General features: G+C 40.3%; 1 protein-coding gene across 2 annotated transcripts in view; it reads left to right on the top strand.

Annotated features, from left to right (window-relative positions):
* RAB40B (RAB40B, member RAS oncogene family) overlaps positions 1–23284 on the top strand; it is a 51016-nt gene that overhangs the window by 16585 nt on the left and 11147 nt on the right. The gene's annotated exons all lie outside the window — the stretch shown is intronic.

Genomic DNA, 23284 nt, shown 5'->3' on the forward strand with positions numbered 1-23284 from the left:
CTGAAAAGGCAGCAGGTACATATGTGCACAGAAAGAAAATATTGAAAGTATTTTTAGTGGTAATATGGTTAGGTCTGCCCAGAAATCCTTGCTGGAAAAAAAACTTTAATAACTGCATGAGAATAGAAAAGTGTTACAAAACTTAATCCACAACTTGCTTGTCAAAGATAGATTTCAGAAAATTGAATTTTTTAATTAGTACATGAAAAATTAAAGTTGACCATATCCCTTTAAAATCTGTGACAACTCTGTATGAACGTAACTTCCTTGTCTCTAAACAAAAGGGAAAAGGAGAGGTGTCTATATGTGTTCACAAACTAATCTAAAATTTCCCATGCATGTAATTTGAAAGTCACAGCCACATAACTCCAGAAGGGATTCAACAAGTCTGTCAGCCTTTTAAGGGTAGATCTGGGAAGGGAGATACAAGTGGCTATGCAGTGAAGGGAATGATTGACTCAGGCTGGAGAGAGTCCTTTGGATGAAGACCCAGTGCACAGTTGCATCAGCAAGGAAAAATGTTTCATGTGCACAATAATTATCTCAATTATTCTTGACTTAATTCTTATCCAATCTTTCCTTACACTTACTAACACATACTTATTGAGGACTGCATACAGGCCAGCCTTGTCTCTTCAAACCACTTTTGACTTACTGGTGTGCAAAAAATGCACATGGATAACTTTTATTAAAGCATGAAAAATTTGATTATTTTTTTTTGTTTAAAGACTCAATTTAAATGGATTTTCTTCACTCTCTGGAAAAGTGCATCTCTGGACTGAGACAAAGTGTGAAAGATTTCAGCGTGAAGAATGTCTTTTAAAAAAAAGACGTAAAGCCTGTATATTCTAAGTAGATGCTGAGAATACAAACACCTCTTTAACCATAGCATTGCTAGTGAAACTCTATAATGCAATATTTTTCTTTTAAATATTAGTCTTTATCTCCAAGCAGGGTGTGTTTTTGCTTAAAGTATTTGAGAGAAGTGTAATTTAGTTGACAGCTACTATCTCATTTCCGCCTACATAGGATTTTTCTCCGACATCTGCAAGCCAGACAGTTGAGTGTAGAAAATTACATGGGAAATAATTATATGGTCTTTGATTGACTAAAAAGCTGCAATTCTAATAATTTATACTGAAGTCCAGCAGAACACAGACTTACACTGGTTTCCAGTTTGAATAGAAAGATGAGTATTTAATTTAATTAAAAATCCTTTGGTGCAAACTGATTGGGGAATGACACAAATGTTTTGATAAACATTTACACTAGAACAGTGGTTCCCAAACTTGGGTTTGTGAAATGTTACAGGGGGTTCCCAGGAAAAAATTCCCTAATAGCGAACAGAGCTGTCCCTAGGGACCCTGGACAGCATGGGGCCAGCAGCCCTGGAGCCCCTGGACTTCCAAGAGCTAAGCAGATCAAAGCGAGCATATCTATCACACTGAGGAGATTTAAACTTCAAGACTCCTTTTATAAGAAATGGAAAGGGAGGTGGATTTTTTTTTCTGTTTTTAAAATTAAATAGGCAGCTCGTATTGTTTTTAAAATTATTATGAAGAACAAGTTTAAGCTTTGTTGTAACGTGCGTTGTTTTCCTGGACTACTCAAGACCTGAATGCTTGTGTAGGAGGAACTCTTTGAGTTGGCTTCTTAAATACCTTCATGCTGTTTCACATCTGATACTCCTTGATGAAAAACATAGGAGCCTTGTCTTATAACATGCTTATTCAAAGTGACACAAGCCACAAAAGTGAGATCTTGGAAGAGTGTTGCCGTTTTCATAATGTAATAAAATGATAAATAATTAATAATAAATAGTGTGTCATATGCATGTCATAAAAACAAATTTTATGTTTCCAAGATCACTGCTTTTTATAATTTATACTCAGGTAAAGGAGAAAATCCCTGGAAAAATTCATTTTTAGGAGGGGGTTTGTGAGACTTGACATTTTAGTGAAAGGGGTTCACGGGTTGTTAAAGTTTGGGAACCACTGGCCTAAAAGTATAGGCTCTTTCTTTTTACTCCTTCAGATTGATGATAAGAGGTTTTGTTTAGCCAGAGGACAACACAGATCACTGTAGGAAAAACAAAACTGTGCATATTGCATAATATGTTCTCCAGTGCAGAGACCTCGGCTCTATTCAAACACAGTGCTTTATTTGATGGTGGGAGAATGGCAGAAGAGCAAGTTTACTTTTATGACATTTTCAGTTTTCTGTGTTTTCATCTATCTTGACACATACATAACCTTTTTCTTTTAAATGTTTTGAATATAAAAATACAAACCTCCATTTTGGATTTGAAAAATGTCTATTTTTACATAAGCCCCTAAAGTAGGATTCTTACTGGTAGTGAGAGACTGTTTATACACGTCTCTGTATAATGGGAAACTTTTTAGTTTTTCTGCCAGTAAATAACAATATTTAAACAAGTACTTGTAGTCTATGAGCTAAAGGTAGTATCTGTTTTTTCATGCAGTAAATGTCTCTCATAAGACTTCATTGCTTGAATGGATACTCAGAGTTTGTATTGTGATTAATTTTAAGATCATGCATTGGTGTTGTAGACCATTTTCATTAACTTGCTCTAGAAATGTATGTGCTCGTGTAGCAATGATAGCCATACATGATTTTAGAGTTACTTTTTTCTTAGCTTGTAAAGCATTTTTAATATAAATTTGCATTAAGGCTTGTACGCATAACTGATTACACTGAAATTATTATCTTGCTTTAAAGACCACACTCTATATAGTCCCCAATACTTGTAATTGTTTTGCTGTACTCTTTTTTGAGATGTCTCTTGTATCTCACCTTTTCCCCCATCCTGGAAAAGGCACATTCTCTTGGGCAGCATTATGGTTTCACTTAAATCTCTTTGGCTCTTTGCTTCCTAATAAATCTCAGCTGGTGTAAGAGAAAGACAGAACTATTTCTGTGCAGCAATGCTTTTGTTGTGGATTACTTGTGGATGCTAGGGTGCTGACATCAATGTTTCCTTCCAAGTTAAACATAGCAATGACAGCCGTGGCACTACACATTAAATGGAAATAACAACTGTAGGATTTGTAGTGGATAAGTGATAAAATTTGCTTTGGTAAATATATAAATCTGTTTATAACCTATTCCAACTAGGTGGGTCATGACAGGATATACGTTCAGTCCGCCAGGCCAGATTAACCCATTGAGTGCATTAAATGTTTTCATATTTCTGCTGTCTTTCACTTTCCATTGTTGTCTTTAAACCTTTTAGTTTTGATGCACTTCTGAAGTGGCATGTCAACATCCTGATGATCTTTCCACAAAGCCAAATGTCCTCCTCTAGCTCTGCAGATCTTCCCGGAGGGGCTTCTCCCTGTTTATACGTGCCCTCCCTACCCCCATTAACTCCAAGAGAGGATGTGTGGCTCCTTCACTGTGCATGACCACCATTTAGCTGCAGAAAAGTTGCCTCAAAATTACGGTACAAATAATAGTCAAGCAATGCTGGAAACTCTGAACTGAAGACTCAGCTTTTTACTGCTGCTTCTCTCTGCTCACTTGGCATCCTCTCCAAAGTCTCCAAAATTGCTGTGCATTAGGCCTGATTTCATGCACCTATTTGTTAATATGTCCCTGTAGATTCCAGTTGATCTGAGGGTTCCGTCCTTGATAGGAAGGATGACTTTGTTGTATTGGGAAGGGGTTGAGAGATCTACATATTGTGTTCCTGGTTCTGCCATGGGTTCTTCAGTATCATGAACAAGTAAACTAACCTGTATGTGTCAGTGTCATCAGAGTTGCCAGCATTGCATGACTATTATATGTACCATAATTTTGGAGCAGCTTTTTTTCCACGCTGTCTAGGATCACGTGAAGGGCTGTGAGTAACTTTGATTTTCTGGTTTATTTGCCTGCAGTTTCTGCTGCTGACTTTGGTTCCATTTCCTGAGCAGGCAGCTCACTGTGGTTCCTGTGCTCAGAGTAGCTACAGAGAAGGGGAATATTGCAGAAACAACAGTGTGGGAGAGCACAAAGGAGCTGGATCTTTCTCCATTGTACTAAGGAAGGTTGGGAGGTAATCCATGTAGAATGGCAGGAAGTGTTGGAAAAGATACCTATCTTGCTTACTCTGTCAGGAGCAGAACAGTTTCGCTGGCAAGCTGGAGCTTGCTGGAGAGGGTTAAGAGAAACTGGGAGATCCAGGGACTGGAGTGTGAACGGGGGACGATGAAAGAGAGGGTGTCAAACCATAGATTATGATAGAGAAGTCCTTGTTAAAAGGAGAACCCCATTTTTTCCATGCATTTTGTGTTGCGTTTTTGTCCTGAAAGATGAGTGCACACACTGGTGTAGAGAGGCTTTCTGCTGAAAGTTCAATCAGAAGCTAGAACAAATGCATGGGATTTATTGTATGTATGTGTGTGTTTTTTGTGGGGGTCTCATGACTTTTGAACTCTGAGATTTGCAGGATTGTCATCTGTAAAGTGGGACAGCCAAGTTTTATCCCCATAACGTTCCTTATGGGGTGTTTGAATTCATTAATATTTGTAAAGTGACTTAGAATTTCACATATTAGAAGTGCCAAAGTAGTTTTTTTACTGCGCTTGGAAACATACAGTTTCTGGTGAAATCTCTGTCTTTGTAAGTACCAGTGCTGTCTCTGATTTTTCAGGACAGTAGCTTTTAGCCTGGGGAGTCCTGGTTCCAAGGTTAGATGCAAAGCTGTTATCTAGGGGTCATGAAACCTTCAGGGCATAAAGAAACCTCAATGGAGACTGAATCAATGACAAGGCTTACTGAATGGGATATGAGTGAATTAGGAATTCATCAATAAGAATTTGTTTGCTAGTATTTAGTTAAATGGCCAGTGTGTGTGTGTGTGTGTGTGTGTGTGTGTATATATATAATGTGCACTGGCTGGGAATACCAACTTTGGCCTTCTTTTACTATAGAGGATGAACTTAATGTGCAGCTCTTTCAGGTTGAAGAAACATTTTTCAAATATTCTCTTCTTTTTGCCGTTTGAATGTACAATATATAGGTTCAGGAGAATGCTGTCATTATGACACTACAGCTGTACTTTGGATCTCCCCTTGCTCTGTCAAAGCTTGCTGCATTGTAGCAAAGGTCATCATGACATCTGAGAGTGCTTGTGGTAGCACAGTGTAGATTTACAAAATACAAATTACGAAACTTGGCTGCATCTTGTCCCATTTCATAAACATGGCTTGATCTTTTTAACTGAAATGGGTTTGTCTCTTCCTTTAGGATCAGCTTCTTCATATGAGGCCTGATCCAAAGCCTGAAGAAATCATTGCAAAGACTCTTGCTGACTTCAGTAACTCAAGAGTACATGATTCTCTTGAGCCAAATATTTTAAACTTGTTTACTATTAAGTGCCAAGATGTGAGAGGCCATTGTGTTTTTCTTCTGGAATATGTTGCACAATGTGAAGTATTGCATCTGTTTTCAATATTATTTGAGTTTTGAAGCTATTCTCTAGTACAAACTCTGACTGTGTTTTAAACTTTGTGTTTTGAGAAGTAAGTAAACTAAACATAACATAAGAACATAAGAAAGGCCGTACCGGGTCAGACCAAAGGTCCATCTAGCCCAGTATCTGTCTACCGACTGTGGCCAATGCCAGGTGCCCCAGAGGGAGTGAATCTAACAGGCAATGATCAAGTGATCTCTCTCCTGCCATCCATCTCCATCCTCTGACGAACAGAGGCTAGGGACACCATTCTTACCCATTCTGGCTAATAGCCATTTATGGACTTAGCCACCATGAATTTATCCAGTCCCCTTTTAAACATTGTTATAGTCCTAGCCTTCACAACCTCCTCAGGTAAGGAGTTCCACAAGTTGACTGTGCGCTGCGTGAAGAAGAACTTCCTTTTATTTGTTTTAAACCTGCTGCCTATTAATTTCATTTGGTGACCCCTAGTTCTTGTATTATGGGAATAAGTAAATAACTTTTCCTTATCCACTTTCTCAACATCACTCATGATTTTATATACCTCTATCTTGTCCCCCCTTAGTCTTCTCTTTTCCAAGCTGAAGAGTCCTAGCCTCTTTAATCTTTCCTTGTATGGGACCCTCTCTAAACCCCTAATCATTTTAGTTGCTGTTTTCTGAACCTTTTCTAGTGCTAGAATATCTTTTTTGAGGTGAGGAGACCACATCTGTACACAGTATTCGAGATGTGGGCGTACCATGGATTTATATAAGGTCAATAATATATTCTCAGTCTTATTCTCTATCCCCTTTTTAATGATTCCTAACATCCTGTTTGCTTTTTTGACCGCCTCTGCACACTGCGTGGACATCTTCAGAGAACTATCGACATGACGCCAAGATCTTTCTCCTGACTCGTTGTAGCTAAATTAGCCCCCATCATGTTGTATGTATAGTTGGGGTTATTTTTTCCAATGTGCATTACTTTACATTTATCCACATTAAATTTCATTTGCCATTTGGTTGCCCAATCAGTTAGTTTTGTGAGATCTTTTTGAAGTTCTTCACAATCTGCTTTGGTCTTAACTATCTTGAGAAGTTTAGTATCATCTGCAAACTTGGCCACATCACTGTTTACCCCTTTCTCCAGAACATTTATGAATAAATTGAATAGGATTGGTCCTAGGACTGACCCTTGGGGAACACCACTAGTTACCCCTCTCCATTCTGAGAATTTACCATTAATTCCTACCCTTTGTTCCCTGTCCTTTAACCAGTTCTCAATCCATGAAAGGACCTTCCCTTTTATCCCATGACAGCTTAATTTATGTAAGAGCCTTTGGTGAGGGACCTTGTCAAAGGCTTTCTGGAAATCCAAGTACACTATGTCCACCGGATCCCCCTTGTCCACATGTTTGTTGACCCCTTCAAAGAATTCTAATAGATTAGTAAGACACGATTTCCCTTTACAGAAACCATGTTGACTATTGCTCAAGAGTTTGTTTTTCTATGTGTCTGACAATTTTATTCTTTACTATTGTTTCAACTAATTTGCCCGGTACCGACGTTAGACTTACCGGTCTGCAATTGCCGGGATCACCCCTAGAGCCCTTTTTAAATATTGGCGTTACATTAGCTAACTTCCAGTCATTGGGTACCGAAGCCGATTTAAAGGACAGGTTACAAACCTTAGTTAATAGTTCCGCAACTTCACATTTGAGTTCTTTCAGAACTCTTGGGTGAATGCCATCTGGTCCCGGTGACTTGTTAATGTTGAGTTTATCAATTAATTCCAAAACCTCCTCTAGTGACACTTCAATCTGTGACAGTTCCTTAGATTTGTCACCTATAAAAGCCAGCTCAGGTTTGGGAATCTCCCTAACATCCTCAGCCGTGAAGACTGAAGCAAAGAATCCATTTAGTTTCTCTGCAATGACTTTATCGTCTTTAAGCACTCCTTTTGTATTTTGATCATCAAGGGGCCCCACTGGTTGTTTAGCAGGCTTCCTGCTTCTGATATACTTAAAAAACATTTTGTTATTACCTTTGGAGTTTTTGGCTAGCCGTTCTTCAAACTCCTCTTTGGCTTTTCTTATTACACTCTTGCACTTAAGTTGGCAGTGTTTGTGCTCCTTTCTATTTGCCTCACTAGGATTTGACTTCCACTTTTTAAAGGAAGTCTTTTTATCTCTCACTGCTTCTTTTACATGGTTGTTAAGCCACGGTGGCTCTTTTTTAGTTCTTTTACTGTTTTTCTTAATTTGGGGTATACATTGAAGTTGGGCCTCTATTATGGTGTCTTTAAAAAGGGCCCATGCAACTTGCAGGGATTTCACTTTAGTCACTGTACCTTTTAACTTTTGTCTAACTAACCCCCTCATTTTTGTATAGTTCCCCCTTTTGAAATTAAATGCCACAGTGTTGGGCAGTTGTGTTCTTCCCACCACAGGGATGTTGAATGCTATTGTATTATGGTGATATTTCCAAGCGGTCCTGCTATAGTTACCTCTTGAACCAGCTCCTGTGCTCCACTCAGGATTAAATCTAGAGTTGCCTCTCCACTTGTGGGTTCCCGTACCAGCTGCTCCATGAAGCAGTCATTTAAAGTATCGAGAAATTTTATCTCTGCATTTCGTCCTGAAGTGAAATGTTCCCAGTCAATATGGGGATAATTGAAATCCCCCACTATTATTGTGTTCTTAATTTTGATAGCCTCTCTAATTTCCCTTAGCATTTCATCATCACTATTACTGTCCTGGTCAGGTGGTCGATAATAGATCCCTAATGTTATATTTTTACTAGAGCATGAAATTTCTATCCATAGAGACTCTATGGAACATGTGGATTCGCTTACGACTTTTACTTCATTTGAATCTACACTTTCTTTCACATATAGTACCACTCCTCCCCCTGCACAACCTGTTCTGTCCTTCTGATATATTTTGTACCCCGGAATGATTGTGTCCCATTGGTTGCTCTCAGTCCACCAGGTTTCTGTGATGCCTATTATATCTATATCCTCCTTTATCACAAGGCACTCTAGTTCACTCATCTTATTATTTAGACTTCTGGCATTTGTGTACAAGCACTTTAAAAACTTGTCCCTGTTTATTAGCCTGCCTTTTTCTGATGTGCCAGATTCTTTTTTATGTGACTGTTTATCATCTGATCCGGCCCTTACATTATACTTTTCAGTCCTCTGCTCCTGACTATAACCTGGAGATTCTCTATCATCAGACTCTCCCCTAAGAGAAGTCTGTGTCCAATCCACACGCTCCTCTGCAGCAGTCGGCTTTCCCCCATCTCCTAGTTTAAAAACTGCTCTACAACCTTTTTAATCTTTAGTGCCAGCAGTCTGGTTCCACTTTGGTTTAGGTGTTTGGTTTAAAGTTTTGTAAGAACTGGAAAGCAGGCTTTATTGTTATTGTAACAGCTCTTTGTACATCCCTTCCAACCTTGCCTTAGTGTAAATGTACAACAAGAAGCTGAACAGTTATAGTCAGTTCCCTCTAATTTTTCCCCCACATGCAGAATGACTTTTGTGATGTGCATCAATATGGAGGGGATGTGTGACACATAACCTTCATATTGGTGCACATCACAAAATTCATGTGGCAGGGGCAGAGGGGTTTGGAGTGTGGAAGGAGGCTTAGTGCTGGGGCAGAGGATTGGGGTGCAGGGGTTTGAGGGCTCCAGCTGGGGGTGCAGGCTCTGGGGTGGGGCCAAGGATGAGGGGCTCAGAGCCAGGGCAGAGGGCTGGGGTGTATGGAGGGTGAGGGTTCCAGCTGGGGGTGCGGGCTTTAGGGTGGGGCCAGGAATGAGTGATTTGGGGCGATTTGGGTGCTCTGGGGCTACGGCAGGGAGGGAGGACTCCCCGCAGCTCTCTCTCCTTGCAGCAGCACCTGAGCTGGGGGGGAGAGCCGCCTCTCCCCACCACGGCAGCTCCGGGGCTGGGGCTGTGGGATAGGCACCCCTCCCCCGGCCGCAGCAGGGCTGGGCCGGGCCAGGGCTGAGTTGAGGCCAGGGAAGGGATGCCGCGGCTGGTCTGGTCTGGATCTGGGTTCGGGCTGTCTCTCCCCTGGCCGCGGCAGGTCTGGGGCTGAGTTGGGGCTGCGGGAAGGACGCCCCTGCCCCATCTGCGGCAGGTCCTGTCTGAACGAGTTCCCTGAGCGCCTGTGCAGTGCTAAATAGGCTGCTAGGTGGCCATGTGGCTGCATAGCTTACAGGGAACTTAGGTTACAGTTAGTAGGCAAATGAACAGTTATTACGCCTAAACAACTGGGCGTGCACATTAATCCAAAAGCAGATACTTAGGGAAGCTTAGATACGACAACTTTTCATAAAGTCATGGTACTTTTTTGTGGTGTCAGAGTACTTAGCATCTGCCAAGCGTCCATTTACTGTTCTTTCCTGGATGGGCAGAATGCCTGATCTTATGTTGTTTGCTTGAATTATGTTCATAGAGATTGTGTATACCACAAAAAAGGGGGCAGAAGATAAGGAGGTTGAAGTTGTGTGACCCACAACATGCTAGGCACTATAGAAGCACAAAGAAGACAGACTCTGCCCCAGAAAGTTAATATTATTTTTAAATTGAGGTTTTAGAATTGTAAGGCACTTTTACTGACAGACTTGTAGTATGCAGATGAACTAAAGGTGAGGATTGACTCTCTGCTGGTGTCATAATTCCACCATCCACTATGATAATAAGGCAGCAATAGACGGAAGAAGGTGTAGGGAAGGCAGAAAGCAGAGTAATCCTGATGGAATGGCTTTTCAGCTGATAGTACACTTTAATTTTTAAACCAAATTGTTTTCCTTCAGAGTGGAGTAGGGTTGACAACCATCCCGGTTTCACCAGGAGCCTCCTGGAAGCAGACAGTCTCCTGGAGGCTACTAAAGCCTAACCAGGAGATTTTAGAAGCTAAAAATCCAGCAGCACAGCAGAGCTCAGGCAGGCTCCCTGCCTGCCCTGGCCCCATGCCTCTCCTGGAAGTGGCTGACACAATCCTGTGGCCCCAGGGGGGGAACAGATCTCTTCATGGTACCCTGCCCCGAGCATTGATTCCGCAGCTCCCATTGGCTGGGAACTGCAGCTAATGGGAGCTGTGGGGGCGGCACTTACGAATGCAGGCAGCGTGCGGAGCCCCCTGTTCCCCCCCCCCCCGGGGCCACAGGGTCGTGCCGGCCACTTCCAGGGGCGGCGCGGGGCCGGGAGAAGCAGGGAGCCTGCCTTAGCCTTGCTGCGCCACTGACTGGGAGCTGTCTGAGGTAAGCATCTCCTGGCCGGAGCCTACACCCCTCACCCCATCCTGCATGCCAACTCCCTCCCAGATCCTGCACCCCACACCCCTTCCTGCACACCTACCCCAGCCCAGAGCCCCCTCCTGCACCCAAACTCCTTCCCAGAGCCTGTACCCCCTCTCGCACCCCAATCCTCTAGTCCAGCCCTGAGCCACCTCCAACACCCAAACTCCCTTCTAGAGCTTGCACCCCCTCCTACACCCCAACCTCCTGCCCCACGCTCAGCCCAGAGCCCCCTCCCACACTCTGAACCCCTTGGCCCCAGCCCAGAGCCCATACCCCCTCCTGCCCCAGCCGCCTGCAACGGAGGGAGCAGGGATGGAATGAGCAGGGCGGGGCCTCAGAGACGGGGCTGGGTGAGGCAAGGGTGTTTGGGTTTGTGTGATTAGACAGTTGGCAACCCTGGAGTGGAACTGGCTTTAATTTTGCCATTAAATGTACTATTGTGTACATTATTGTAGCTCCTAAGAGTCCTAGTCATGGACCAGGACCCTGTTGTGCTAGATGCTGTTCAAATACCGAACAAAAAGATTGTCTCTCTCCCAAATAGGTTGCAGTCGAAATATAAGAGACAACAGATGGATACAGAAAGGTCAACAGGGGAGTACAGGGAAACAATGAGACAGCATTAAAGGCAGTGGTTTTGGCACACCAGCAAATTGCTGGCATCGTTATTTATTTTTTAGGACAATGTGAACTAACTTGATGTATTACTCTAAAATGTGGTTACTATTTTATAAGTAACAATGACTTTAACTGCGACCATCTGGTATAAAATATATTAGTAGGCTGAGTTTCTATGTTAGCTTAAGGATTTTCTTTCTCTCTCCCCTTCCAAATCCTGTGTAAGTGTGCATATGTCCTTGTGCTTTAGCAAAGTGTATGGTGAAAGCACTGTAATACCATTTGACTAACATCATTTGGAAATAAACAGGTAGCAGAGGAGCGTTCAGATGACAAGTGCAATACAGGAGGTAGGTAAGATCCATAACTTCACCTCAATTTTGTTGCTCTTCAGAATGTTGTTGTTACTTTGCATTACCCCACACACACCCCATTGTACTAGTTGTTCTACGAACATAAAGCAAAACAGGGAACTGTGGTGTTTTGAGAAGTTGTTATTATATAAATGCCATCACTAAAAATCCCATGACCCTCCTGTTATAAAAGACAAAATATACCTATCGGCCTTCAAACTACTGCTACTTCAGTACAGTATTTGGCACTCTTATCATTGTGTTCAGTTGCTTGCAGATCAGGAATAAACTTAGTAGTCTGTCTAGCGCTGACAAATTGTGGACTTCTTGTTTGTTTGCTGTTATGTAATAATGACTCTCTGAGAATAAGCCCCTTAGCATTTTGTGCATTCAAAGCCATTACAAATAACCGTCACATACATTCACTTTGCTGGAGGATTTAAAAAACAGAACACCATAAAAGCATACATGCGGGTATACACAGTGCCAAATTCTCTTTATACTTGCCCATATAGTTCCATATATCTTATTGTGTAAAACAATTTTATCTTCTTCCTTCCTTCACCCTCTCCCAAGCTCCCCTCTCCCAGCCTATAGCAACAAATACTGGACTGTAAATTTACAAAAACAAAAATGAGCACCAAACCAGCCATTGGTAAAAGAGAAAAGGATTGAGACCTACAAATACTTGACAGTGTTAGTTAGAAAACCATTCCAAGGCAACACTGACACTCTCTCTTACATTAGATCTTGTATCAGTTTTGTGTAGGGGAAGAATTGCTGATTGAAAAATATTTTAAACCCCCCCCCCCCAGATAATAGGATTTTTAAAAAACTCTTAGATTTATAAAAAATATTATTTTCTCTAATTTGTAACATGTTCTGAAATAAACTTATTTCTCAGCATTGCTGACCAGAGGGGTAGCCCCAGCATGTCTGTCATTTTGGTGAAAGTAAACTTCTTTGGGATTGGCAAAACACATTTTTGTGGAGAGGCAGATAATTAGTGAAGAGTTAGATTCTCTGTTGGTGTTGATTTGGACGGACACACACACTCATGCTGGAGGGATTAACTTGGGGAGGGGATAGTATAAAATCCTGTGGTCATGACCATAAGCAAGTGGTTTCCCAGGGTAGAAGGTAGCCGTATCCAAGGTCTGTTCCTGCTCTCATGCTAGTCAATGGCAAATCTCCCAATGAGGAGCAGGCCCCGTAAGGAAACAGGGCCAACCTCCTACAGAATAAACTGAAGGAGAACCACCTCTTTCATACATTCCCTTCAAGGGGAGAGAAATACTATTTCTGTATAGTATCCTTTATCTTTCTAAAAAACAAATCTTGATGAGTTTTCTGAGATTTCTGAAACTTGCAGGGTGATATTCCCTTCTGCTTTTCTGAAAGCCATGACTAAAATGCACCAAAATAAGGGAAGCATGTTTTTTTTCCCCTGGTAATACTAATAATACTTATACACAATAACATGTTATATATAGTACCTTTCATCTGAGGATGCTAACTGAAATCTGTAGTAAACATTCAGTTAAGAAGCTACTGCCTGCCTCTGATATCCTTTCCTTTAGATGAACGGAGGAGAGGAAATGCTGAACTGAAGTTTGTAATTGATGCTTCCTTTTGAAGTGGAAAGTTTTTTGTTTTGTTTTTTAGTTCCAATTCCCATGGCAAGATAAGTCTGTAGTGATATGCAGATAAAAACAGACTATTTCATCACTTACTAGTAAATATTAGGACAGGATAGAATTAAATGTGATTTCAGTTTGCTCTCTACTTCCTTTCTATTTATAGTGATAGGCATGGTTCACTGGCTGTTACTTCAGTTAAAAGACAATTCACTAGCTGATGCCAAATGGAATTTCCTTCTTTTCTGAACAAATATTTTTCCTATGTGTTTAGTGTATTTAGTCATCTTAGATTACATTACTATAAGCTGAATCTGGATTTTAAAAAGCATGTATACCAAATCCATGAAAAAATGTCTGGATTTGGTGTACAACATGACTATCAACAATTCCATTTTTCATCTAGTGGCACAAATAGTGAGAGGAAAACAAAAATAGTTGTAAGCACAAAGGTTTTATCCCCTTATTCTTTAAATCAAAGGTCTGTTTTTGTTTCAAATGGGGCTTTTTTGGTTTAGTACTTGTTGCTTTCTGTTTTGTTTTTTTAATGAAGAAAGGCAACTGATGGAAAATCTACAACAAACTTTATTTACATTACTGGTTAGATATAGTATTGGAGTCAATAATATGGGTTAAAGCTGACGGGAAGTCTTCTGAAGGAGTCGCCAAAGTCTAAGTAACCTGACTCTTAAAGTTTATGAGAAAGGCAATGTAGGTGAGGTAATATCTTTTACTGGACAAATGTCTATTGGTGGAAAGTACCAGCTTTCAAGCTTCACTGAGCCCTTCTTCAGATCTTCACTTGACCTGAAGAAGAGCTCTGTGAAGCTCGAAAGTTTGTAGCTTGTACCACCATAAGTTGGTCTAATAAAAGATATATCTTGCCTACCTTGTCTCTCTCATTTCCTGGGACCAACATGGCTAAAACAACATTCTTAAAATTTATGTAAGACGGAGCTCTAGCTACAAAGGAGCTTTTATCTAATGACTGAAGAACACCCCCTGTGAGTGTAGAATTTATGTAAATTTCAATATTCTGGCTGTTTAGAGGGAATTAGGCAGTCAGAGTGAAAGGATGGAAAGAGTTCTATCCATGTGCCTGCAGCCAGAACATTGTCTTTTTCAAATAGCATCTGTTGACAGGTGGGTTTCAAATGAGAAAATTGTCATATTCAGGAATCAGCAAATTGTGTATGATTACTTTCTTAATTGTGCTTTATGACTGAGTTAATGAATCAAAGAATACATTTAGGATTTAAAATATTGTAGATTAGTTTGTAATCTCAATTGGCCCTATTTTTCTTTATATTCTATTGATTTTTTTTTTCAAAATAAGGGGAAAATGGTGGGGGGGGGACGACACAAAAGAACAAAAAAGTGAAGGAAGGAAGGAAAGCTGGGAGGGAAAAGGAGAGTGACATTACAGTTTCCATCTGCTAGAGATTAATCAAAGGTTTCTAAAAAAAAAAAATTCAAATTTATCTGAGGTCCCTCTTCTCCGGAACATTACCCGCTTTTTAGCTGTCATGTCAGCCTTGTTGCTGAGCCAGGCTTCTATTCCTGGAGCCAGCCTGCTCTTCCAGCTGAGGAATATGAATTGTTTGACTACAAGCACTGCTCTAGAGAACCAAGCTTTCCATGAGTTGGATAGTTTCTAAGATGATGGGCTGTATCTCAAAACACAGTTTTGGGAAATTAGTTTTAAGGCGGTATCCATTATCATAGTGATCATCCTACTATGTTCTGGAGCCACAGGACTGTCTGCCTAAGGATAAAGGCTGTATGATAATACTGCAAGTTGGGGAAATGGAAGCTTCTGGATGTTTTTGGGAGTTGCAATTTACACAAAGCCACTCTTGACTTCCCACCCACTAGAGAAATGTTTTGTAAATGTCATTAATTTTCCTAAAATAAAGCTGACAAATAGTACCTGGGAAACCTCTCAGGATATGCAATATTCTGGGAAACACATTCATTTTAATAATACTAATTTTGCCTCAAAGGATTAGGGTTTACCATCTGCCCAGATCTCTTGCTGCCTCGGCTAAAATGTGCTCTAGATCACTTTTTACCAGACTCTCGACGTCATTGGGGATGAGCATCCCTAAATATTTCATATGTTTGGGATGCCACCTAAAATTCAGTTGTCAGAAATTCCCTACTAGCATTTTGCTTATACCCAGAATTTGCTTTTTCCCTATTGATTTTATGTCCCAAGAGGTGTCCAAATGCATTTTAGTTTTAATAGAATCTACAGGTTTGGATATTAGGCCAAGAACATTGTCAGCATAAAGCATGATCTTGTGCTCTGTTTGACTTATCTTGATTCCATGTATATGTTGTTTTATACAGACAGCAATAGCTAACGGTACTAGGGCTGGGTCAAACTGCAACCCTGTCGTGTACCCTGTGAATTGGGAATGGTTCTGAGATAATGCTATTAGTAACCACCCTGGAAAAGGGATTCATATAAAGAAGTTTAATCCAGAAGATAAATTGAGTACCAAATCTGAATGTGGCAAGTATGTTTAAAAAGAAAAAAAGGGGTAATGACAGGATAAACAGTCAAAGGCCTTCTCTGCATCCAGGGTCATGGCAGCAAGACGATCCTTTGACTCCCTCGAAACTGCATTGATGCTAATCATTTGACGCAACTGTCAGATCAATGTCTGTGATGGATGAACCTCACCTGATTTACATGAATAATTTGGGATAGGATTTTATCAAGTCTTTTGAAAGGGCAGTAGCTAATATTTGGGTGTCACAGTTGATGAGTGAGCTTCACCTTTATTTACCATGCAGCCTGGGATCTTTAGCATGTCAGGGGATGACTGAAACAACAGCTTCCCTTAAAGGGTGAGAGAGTGTATTATAATTCCTGGCTTCATTTTACATATCCAATAACTTGGGAACCAAGACTCTATTTTTCTCAGTATGTGTATAGTCTGTACACTTTAAACAGTAATTAAGTTTGACAGATGGGATTGGAAGTTAGAGAATGATCATTCTGAATGACAAGTATGCAGAAGGCAAAAATGGCTCTGACACTAAACCTGACCTTTGTTTTACATTAACGTTAAGAGATGCAGCCCTATTTTATTTTATTTTAATTTGATTTTTTTTTATAAACTCTCTGTAGAATGATATTCATAAGTATAGGACTTGGTTTTTAACATCTTATTAAAGAATATTGTTCTTTTTTTCCTAATAACCTACCTAAATCCAAGCAAGGGTGACACAATACTTACCCTAATGCATAGCTTTTTATCCATTTGATATTGTTGTAAGTCTCTTGTCTTGACATAATTGAGACACTTTCTGTGCCATTCTCATCAAAATGCAGCTGTGAGGATAATTAAGAATCTGTCCAGGCTTGTCAACATCAGCTTCATTCAGGAGGTGTCAAAGTTCATTTTCAAAACGCGGAACTGATTTGAGATTAGTTAGTGGCTGTGCCATAAAAACTGAAATGCAAAGATTTAAGCTCAAGGAAGTAGCAATCGTTTTTTTTTAATGCAAATAACCACTCCATTCACACTACTTCACTGGGGTTGTTGTGTGACTTACTTTAATACACCTACATAACATTTCATCAGTTTTTTTTTTTTTTTTTAAGAAGCTTGCAGACCGGTGTCCTACAAGGTACTGGTTATGTGTACAATAAGGGTATAGGTAGTTATTTGCCTTGTACTCTGTCTTTTGTTCCTAAGAGGAGGATATATACTTAGCAGGCTTCTTGTACATTTTAAATTATAAATCAGTCTTGCCTATAAGGACAAAACAGGTGAGCTTTAAAAGAAAACAGTCACACAATCTTTCTCTATTGTTTGTGAACATCAATATGATAACCAATTTCCTGAACTTGTTTATGTAGGGTTGTCCAGCAGTAATGGAGTGGGGCTGTTATTTGAAATACAAGACTTAAAAGTACACCTCTACCTCAATATAATGTGACCCGATATAACACGGGTTCGCATATAGTGTGGTAACCCCGGGGCTCCGGCAGCGGGGCTCGGGCGGCGCTTTAAAAGGCCCGGGCTCCCCGCAGCGCTGGAGCTCTTTAAATCACTGCTGGAGCCCAGCTGCCGCTACCCTGGAGCTCCAGCAGCAGGGCTTGGGTGGCGATTTAAAGGGCCCGGGGCTCCCCACAGCCAGAGCCCTGGAATCTTTAAATCACCGCTGGAGCCCTGCCGCCACTACCCCGATATAATGGGGTTTCACCGGTAACGCGGTAGGGATTTTTAGTTCCTGAGGACCGCGTTATATCAGGGTAGAGGAGTATTTTTTGAAAATTATAAATTAAACTTTTTTAGTAATGTTATATGAATGAAATGTGAGTATTTTTTTAATTCACTCTGTGTAGAAAATGTTCATTGAAGAAAGTCAAATAATCTAATGTACCTAAGCAATTCTGCTGACGAATAGACTTTGGCGTATTCACATGAGGATATCATTTAACAGACAGTGGTGTGTCTCAGAGTGGCATTCTATATTTTTATGTTTCATTTATTGATCAATTTCTCTTTACTTGGTGGTAATTTGTAAATATGACTTTTATTATCTTTAGGAAACTACTTTGTTACTGAGACCCAAAAGATATTATATAATGCTTTTATTTAAAAAAAGCTTGCTAGTAGCAACTCCTACACATTAATATTAGCAGCTGCACTGGTAAATGTATACGAGGCCAGTATTGAATATCATCAGAAATAGCCACAAACATTTTTATAGCTCTATACTTGGAAATGTTTCTTATGGCATTGGTAATGACTGCAGTAATGCTAGTTCAGTTTATGAAGCAATGTTAGTCACACTATAGTTAAAATAGCAACTGAGGTTGTCCATTTGTAAACCTGTTGTTTTTTTTGGGGGGGGGGGGGCGGGTTGCACTCCTTTAAAAGCACAAAAATCTCAGTGGCCTCACCATTGGGAGATTGGATCTGGGGCCAGGGTAAAACTTTTTTTTACCAAATTTGAAGTGAAATTGACAAGGGGTCCCTGAATTATAAGTTCCTAAATTTACAGGTGTTCTCTGGAGTAAAAAAAGTAAAATATGCACTTTTTTTTTTTGCCATTATGTAGCAGAAATCAGGCAAGAAATAAAACTTGCTTTATTGAATTTCCCTAGCAGTGATCTAGAAGATAGACCTTAAGATAACTAAATTTTGGTGCTAACTTCAGAAGTTTAACTCTTGCATTTGTAACATCTTTAGGGAATGTCAGCTAGCAAACATTTCAAATTGTGGGGTGCTCCCCCTGGTGGTGCACAACAAGCTGAAGGACTTGACTGGTTATGAGTTTTTTCTTGTTTCTTCAGGGAAACCAGTGTGTGTTGGTCCAAACTGGACACCATCAAAGTCCCCCCCCCCCTTTTTGCCCTTTGCCAAGGGGACCGTGCCTGGGACATGAATCTCCAAAAGGGAACCGAGCAAATAAAAGTTTGGGGACCTCTGGTCTAGCACATTAAATGACTGCTGGAGACTAACATTCAGTTTTTGTAGAGGGAAAAAGTTTAACCCCTTTCCATAGAGGGAGACTTAAAAATGTAATCCAATTACTAGGGTGATTGTCAGTGGAGGATGGGAGAGAATTTTTCCTTCAAAAGGCTCATAAGTCTGTAAAGTGGCACAAGCATTGTAAGACTAAAACATTCTGTTCTTCATGATCATGGATAAAATGAGGTTATAGTTGAAGACAATAATATGACCTGATTTTTCTAAAGTTATCTCTTACAGGAGTGAAGTTATGATACTTGTTTAAGTGAAGCCTTAACTTTGCTTTTCCTTGGTTTTATAAAAATAAAAAGTGTTCTTCAAAAGTAATATACTCTCAGACAACTGCACCTTTAATGACGTTTTATATGAAGGGACTAGTGCATCTCTTTTATGCCATATTTATCAAACCATAATTGATTTTAGAGCAGGTCAAATTTTATTTTCAGTCCTGAAATGCTGTTTTGACTGTTTGTTCTGCCTTGTTTGCTTTTGAAATAATTCACGTGACTCTTGTTTGGAGAGAAATGGCTACTCTGTATATGGATACCCATGTTTGTATGTGAGCAAGGGCATTTGTGTGCAAACAGGAGTGTTTGTTAGTTATCTGATTTTTTTTCTTCCCCTCTCTCCCTTTTATTTAAAAGTTTGCCATCCAGCCAAGAGCAGAAACAGTACATTGTAGCTTAAGTGATCTCACAGGCCACAAATAGTAAATATAGTATTCAAGTTGAGCAGAAACAACCCATTGGTTGAAAAATGTTGTTCCAAACTATCCGGTGAATAGTTACAAATAAATGTTAATTGAAATTGGGAGCAGTTCAAGTATGATTTACAAAAAGAAAGGGATACGTTTCCCACAAATAATTACCTCAAAGAAATTGTTCAGCTGGATGTCCCAGTTCAGCAAGGTATATAAGCACATGCTTAACATTTAAGCACCTTCCCAAATTGGGTCCTTAATTTGTCCCTCTGTCAATGACCCTCTCTGATGCCCACATCTGTGAATGATATGCTTCACTTGAATTTTCCATGGCAGATACATTATAATTACTGTTCCAGACTCTCTTTACTGTTTTGCAGATGTAAATAATAATAAGGCATAATTACTCCAAAGTGTGACTTGGAGTTCAAATGCATTCTTTCACAAATTGGGCCAGAGCCATAACAATTCAGAACTTACAACAAATTAAAATGTTGTTCTTTAAAAAAGCAAAACCAAAACTCAAATATTGCTCCCAGCAGAGTTAAAGGATTTATTTTCTTGTTTTTTAATAATTTCTACTGAACCAATCTGCATTTATGTAGAACTCTTCTGTAATTCTTATTGTGTAATAGGAAGCTGAAGAAACCGATTACCTTATTGTTGCTTGCACTTACAGTAGGCTCTTGACACGAACTGTACCTTTTGCTCTAACAGCCTCATTCCTCTCCCTCTACGCCACAGAAATAGATTTCAGGTTGTGTATATTAAAGCTGAAGCCAGACAAAGCTATTCCATAGAAGAACATTATTCATTCAGAAGAACATTAGACTTCTACAACCACACAATTGACATCTGTTGGTCTCATTGTTATGGTTTCATGCTGTTTCTGATGATTCATGGCAAAAGCCTTTGCCTTTCATTCTAAAAGTCACATCACCGTGACTAATGCTAACGCAGAGAAGTTCAGATTCTGTTATTAGCTGTTTGTATACATAAGCTAAATTCATACCTTAGTTTATTTTTCCTACATAGTTTTGTACAGCCAGTGTTCTGACCTGTTAGAGCAGGTCAAAATGGTATCTAGGTAGGCGTTTATAAATCAGAAATATGTAATATAACTTCATCTCAGTTGAACTCCAGGAAGGAGACTGGAAAGAAGTCCATAGCACAACAAATTTAGAGATCTTAATGTCCCAAACCCAGATGCATGACTCCAGCCTTGGCTGGAATCTGATCAGATCTGATAGGAAAAGTAGTGTTGAGCGTAGTGAGTACTTGGATGCGACCAAATGCCGAGGTCGCAGTTGGCATTAGTTTAGTAGATGTTCTCTCTTCCTTCTGTGTAAAAATAGAAAGATAAGTGATATCATTGCTTTAATTTATTATGATCTGTTATCCTCACCAATCCTTTGGACAGTGGTAATGACAAGCTGTTTTCTACAGTTCTTACATTCTGCACTTTCTCTTCTGCTGAATAGCAGCTGTTTGCGCCAATTCTCTCCTGCCTCTTCTTACAGTCGCTTCACTTCAGCTTCATGCTATCTGCCTTCCATGCTTTTCTCTGTCCTTATCTCCCTCACCTAAATATCCCCTCTTCTTTCTTTTGTTTCCATTTTACCTAACAACTTTTTTCTTCCCTCCCCACCCACTGCTGCCCTATAATACACAATGTAAACAAAAATAAATTTAAAAAAAATCAAGAAAATCCCACACAAAACATGCAAAATTGATGCAGTCCCTTTGCAGTTCATCAGTTCAGTCGATACAGACACCACATACACATCTGATAAACACCATACAGATTACAGACCTTCCCATAGATCTCCCCCAACATACACACAGGGATACAGACAACACAACAAAAGGCTCTCCCCTCCCTGCCACAGGACCACATATAATTGTTACACCCCTTTCTTCTCAGGCCTGGGTGGACAGCGGCACTGGGAGATGGATACACACACTAGGTAAGGAACAGAATGGGTGAGGAACCACTGCTCCTTTGCCTGCACACTCAAGTTCTCTGCAGTTAGGATGGAGGTAGAAGGGAACACTGGTTGATCCATATGCTGGGGGACCAGCTGTCCAGCACATGGAGCAGCTCTGATGCTCGTGCAATTAACAAGGTTGGGACAAGATGGCATTGGTCTCACAGAAGTGTTACCCATACTAGCTGTTTGTGACTCCTGGTATTTCCCTCCTTCTACCCATTCACAGAGAAGTACAGTGTGCATTATTCCTATCCCAACCCCCCCCCCCCCCCCGAAATAGTGCTTTATAACTGTGTGTCTAAGTAACTGGCAGATAACAATACTATATCTACCATTTTTTCTTCCTCTGATAAGGATTTACTGAAGATTTCAGCTGTGATAAACCCTATTCCTTGCATGTTTGTTTTTTCCACAGCAACACATTTTCCCTTCTTTTCAGTCTTGTTTCACTTATCTAGTACTTTGCCTGCAGGTAATAAAATATATCATCTTTAGTCTTCATAAATATGAGTCAAGTCACATTTGGGTAAGTTCTCAGAGCTAGTCTCCACCGTTGTCACTGATTTGGGGGAATTCTTGAATAAGCACGTTGAATTAAATAGGAAATGACTGACCTACGACAAAGCCAAATGTTTAGAGAACACTTGAAGTGCATTTACCAGTGCTACTGCATGGTTTGGCTCAGTGGTCAGACTGTTACACATTTGTAAAGAATGTTTAATAATTGAATTTGAAAGATCTGTTGTATTTCTAGGATCTTTTAAGGTCCTTAACTGTATGCTTTGTAGATGTAGTACCCAAGGTCAGTGTTTGAGCACTGATTCTAGCTAGCATTATGGTGGGGTTTTGTAGTGTCACCCACAACCACATAGCCACTTCTGACTACTATTTTCTAAGCTAAAGAATTATGACTCTTACATTTCCCCCCTCCCCCCAGAAAGTGATAAAGCTAGGGCTTAATATTGTTGTACTTGGTCAAATTTTACCCCGAGGCCATTCCGTTCAGGTTAGTAATGAACAAAAGGAGCAAACATCTGTCAGCCTGTTATGTCGTTCATGTGTAATGGAGTTGATGGTTTCGGTCCAGTCTGATCCAGTTAATAGCAGATTGGTGTCTGCATTGTAAACATACCACCACAAGTACTATTCATAATGTAGTCTCAGGTGCCATTGGGATGGAGACAGAGCTATCTCTTAAACCTCTGGAAATGGTAACTCACTTTTTTCTAAAAGATACGCTGTAACTCAACCAAAAGTTAAGGGCTTGATATAGGATTTGCTAGGTGGAATTGCCTGGTCTGTGCTATGCAGGAAATGAGACTTGATTAAAAAGGTCCTTTCTGACCTTAATGTATCAATAAGGATGTGAAAAGAGCTGGAAACAAGCTGCCAGCCCAGCTTCTTACAGCTGCTTTATAAGAAGAGAGAACATGGGACCTGTCCTTGGAAACCAGAGCTGCCAGTGGGTCTAGAGCTACCATGGGAAAGTAATTTCCAGGGGAGAGATAAACAAGGCAGTATGTCCAGGGTAACAGAAGGAAAGGAATAGCATTTAGCTGGGCAGCATCTGCAGTTGGTAAGGAGGACAAGGTGGCAGCAAAGTCTGGGGAGGGCGATGAGGGAAGAGGACAGTGTCATCTTCTGTTTTTCAAAAAGGATGAAACTCTTTTGAACATACACCAGTTGCTTACATGAAACAGTTGAGATAATTGCTGCAAGAATGTTGTATAATCATGAATGG

Source organism: Mauremys reevesii, linkage group 15, assembly GCF_016161935.1.
Source record: "Mauremys reevesii isolate NIE-2019 linkage group 15, ASM1616193v1, whole genome shotgun sequence".
NCBI classification, from domain to species: Eukaryota; Metazoa; Chordata; order Testudines; family Geoemydidae; genus Mauremys; species Mauremys reevesii.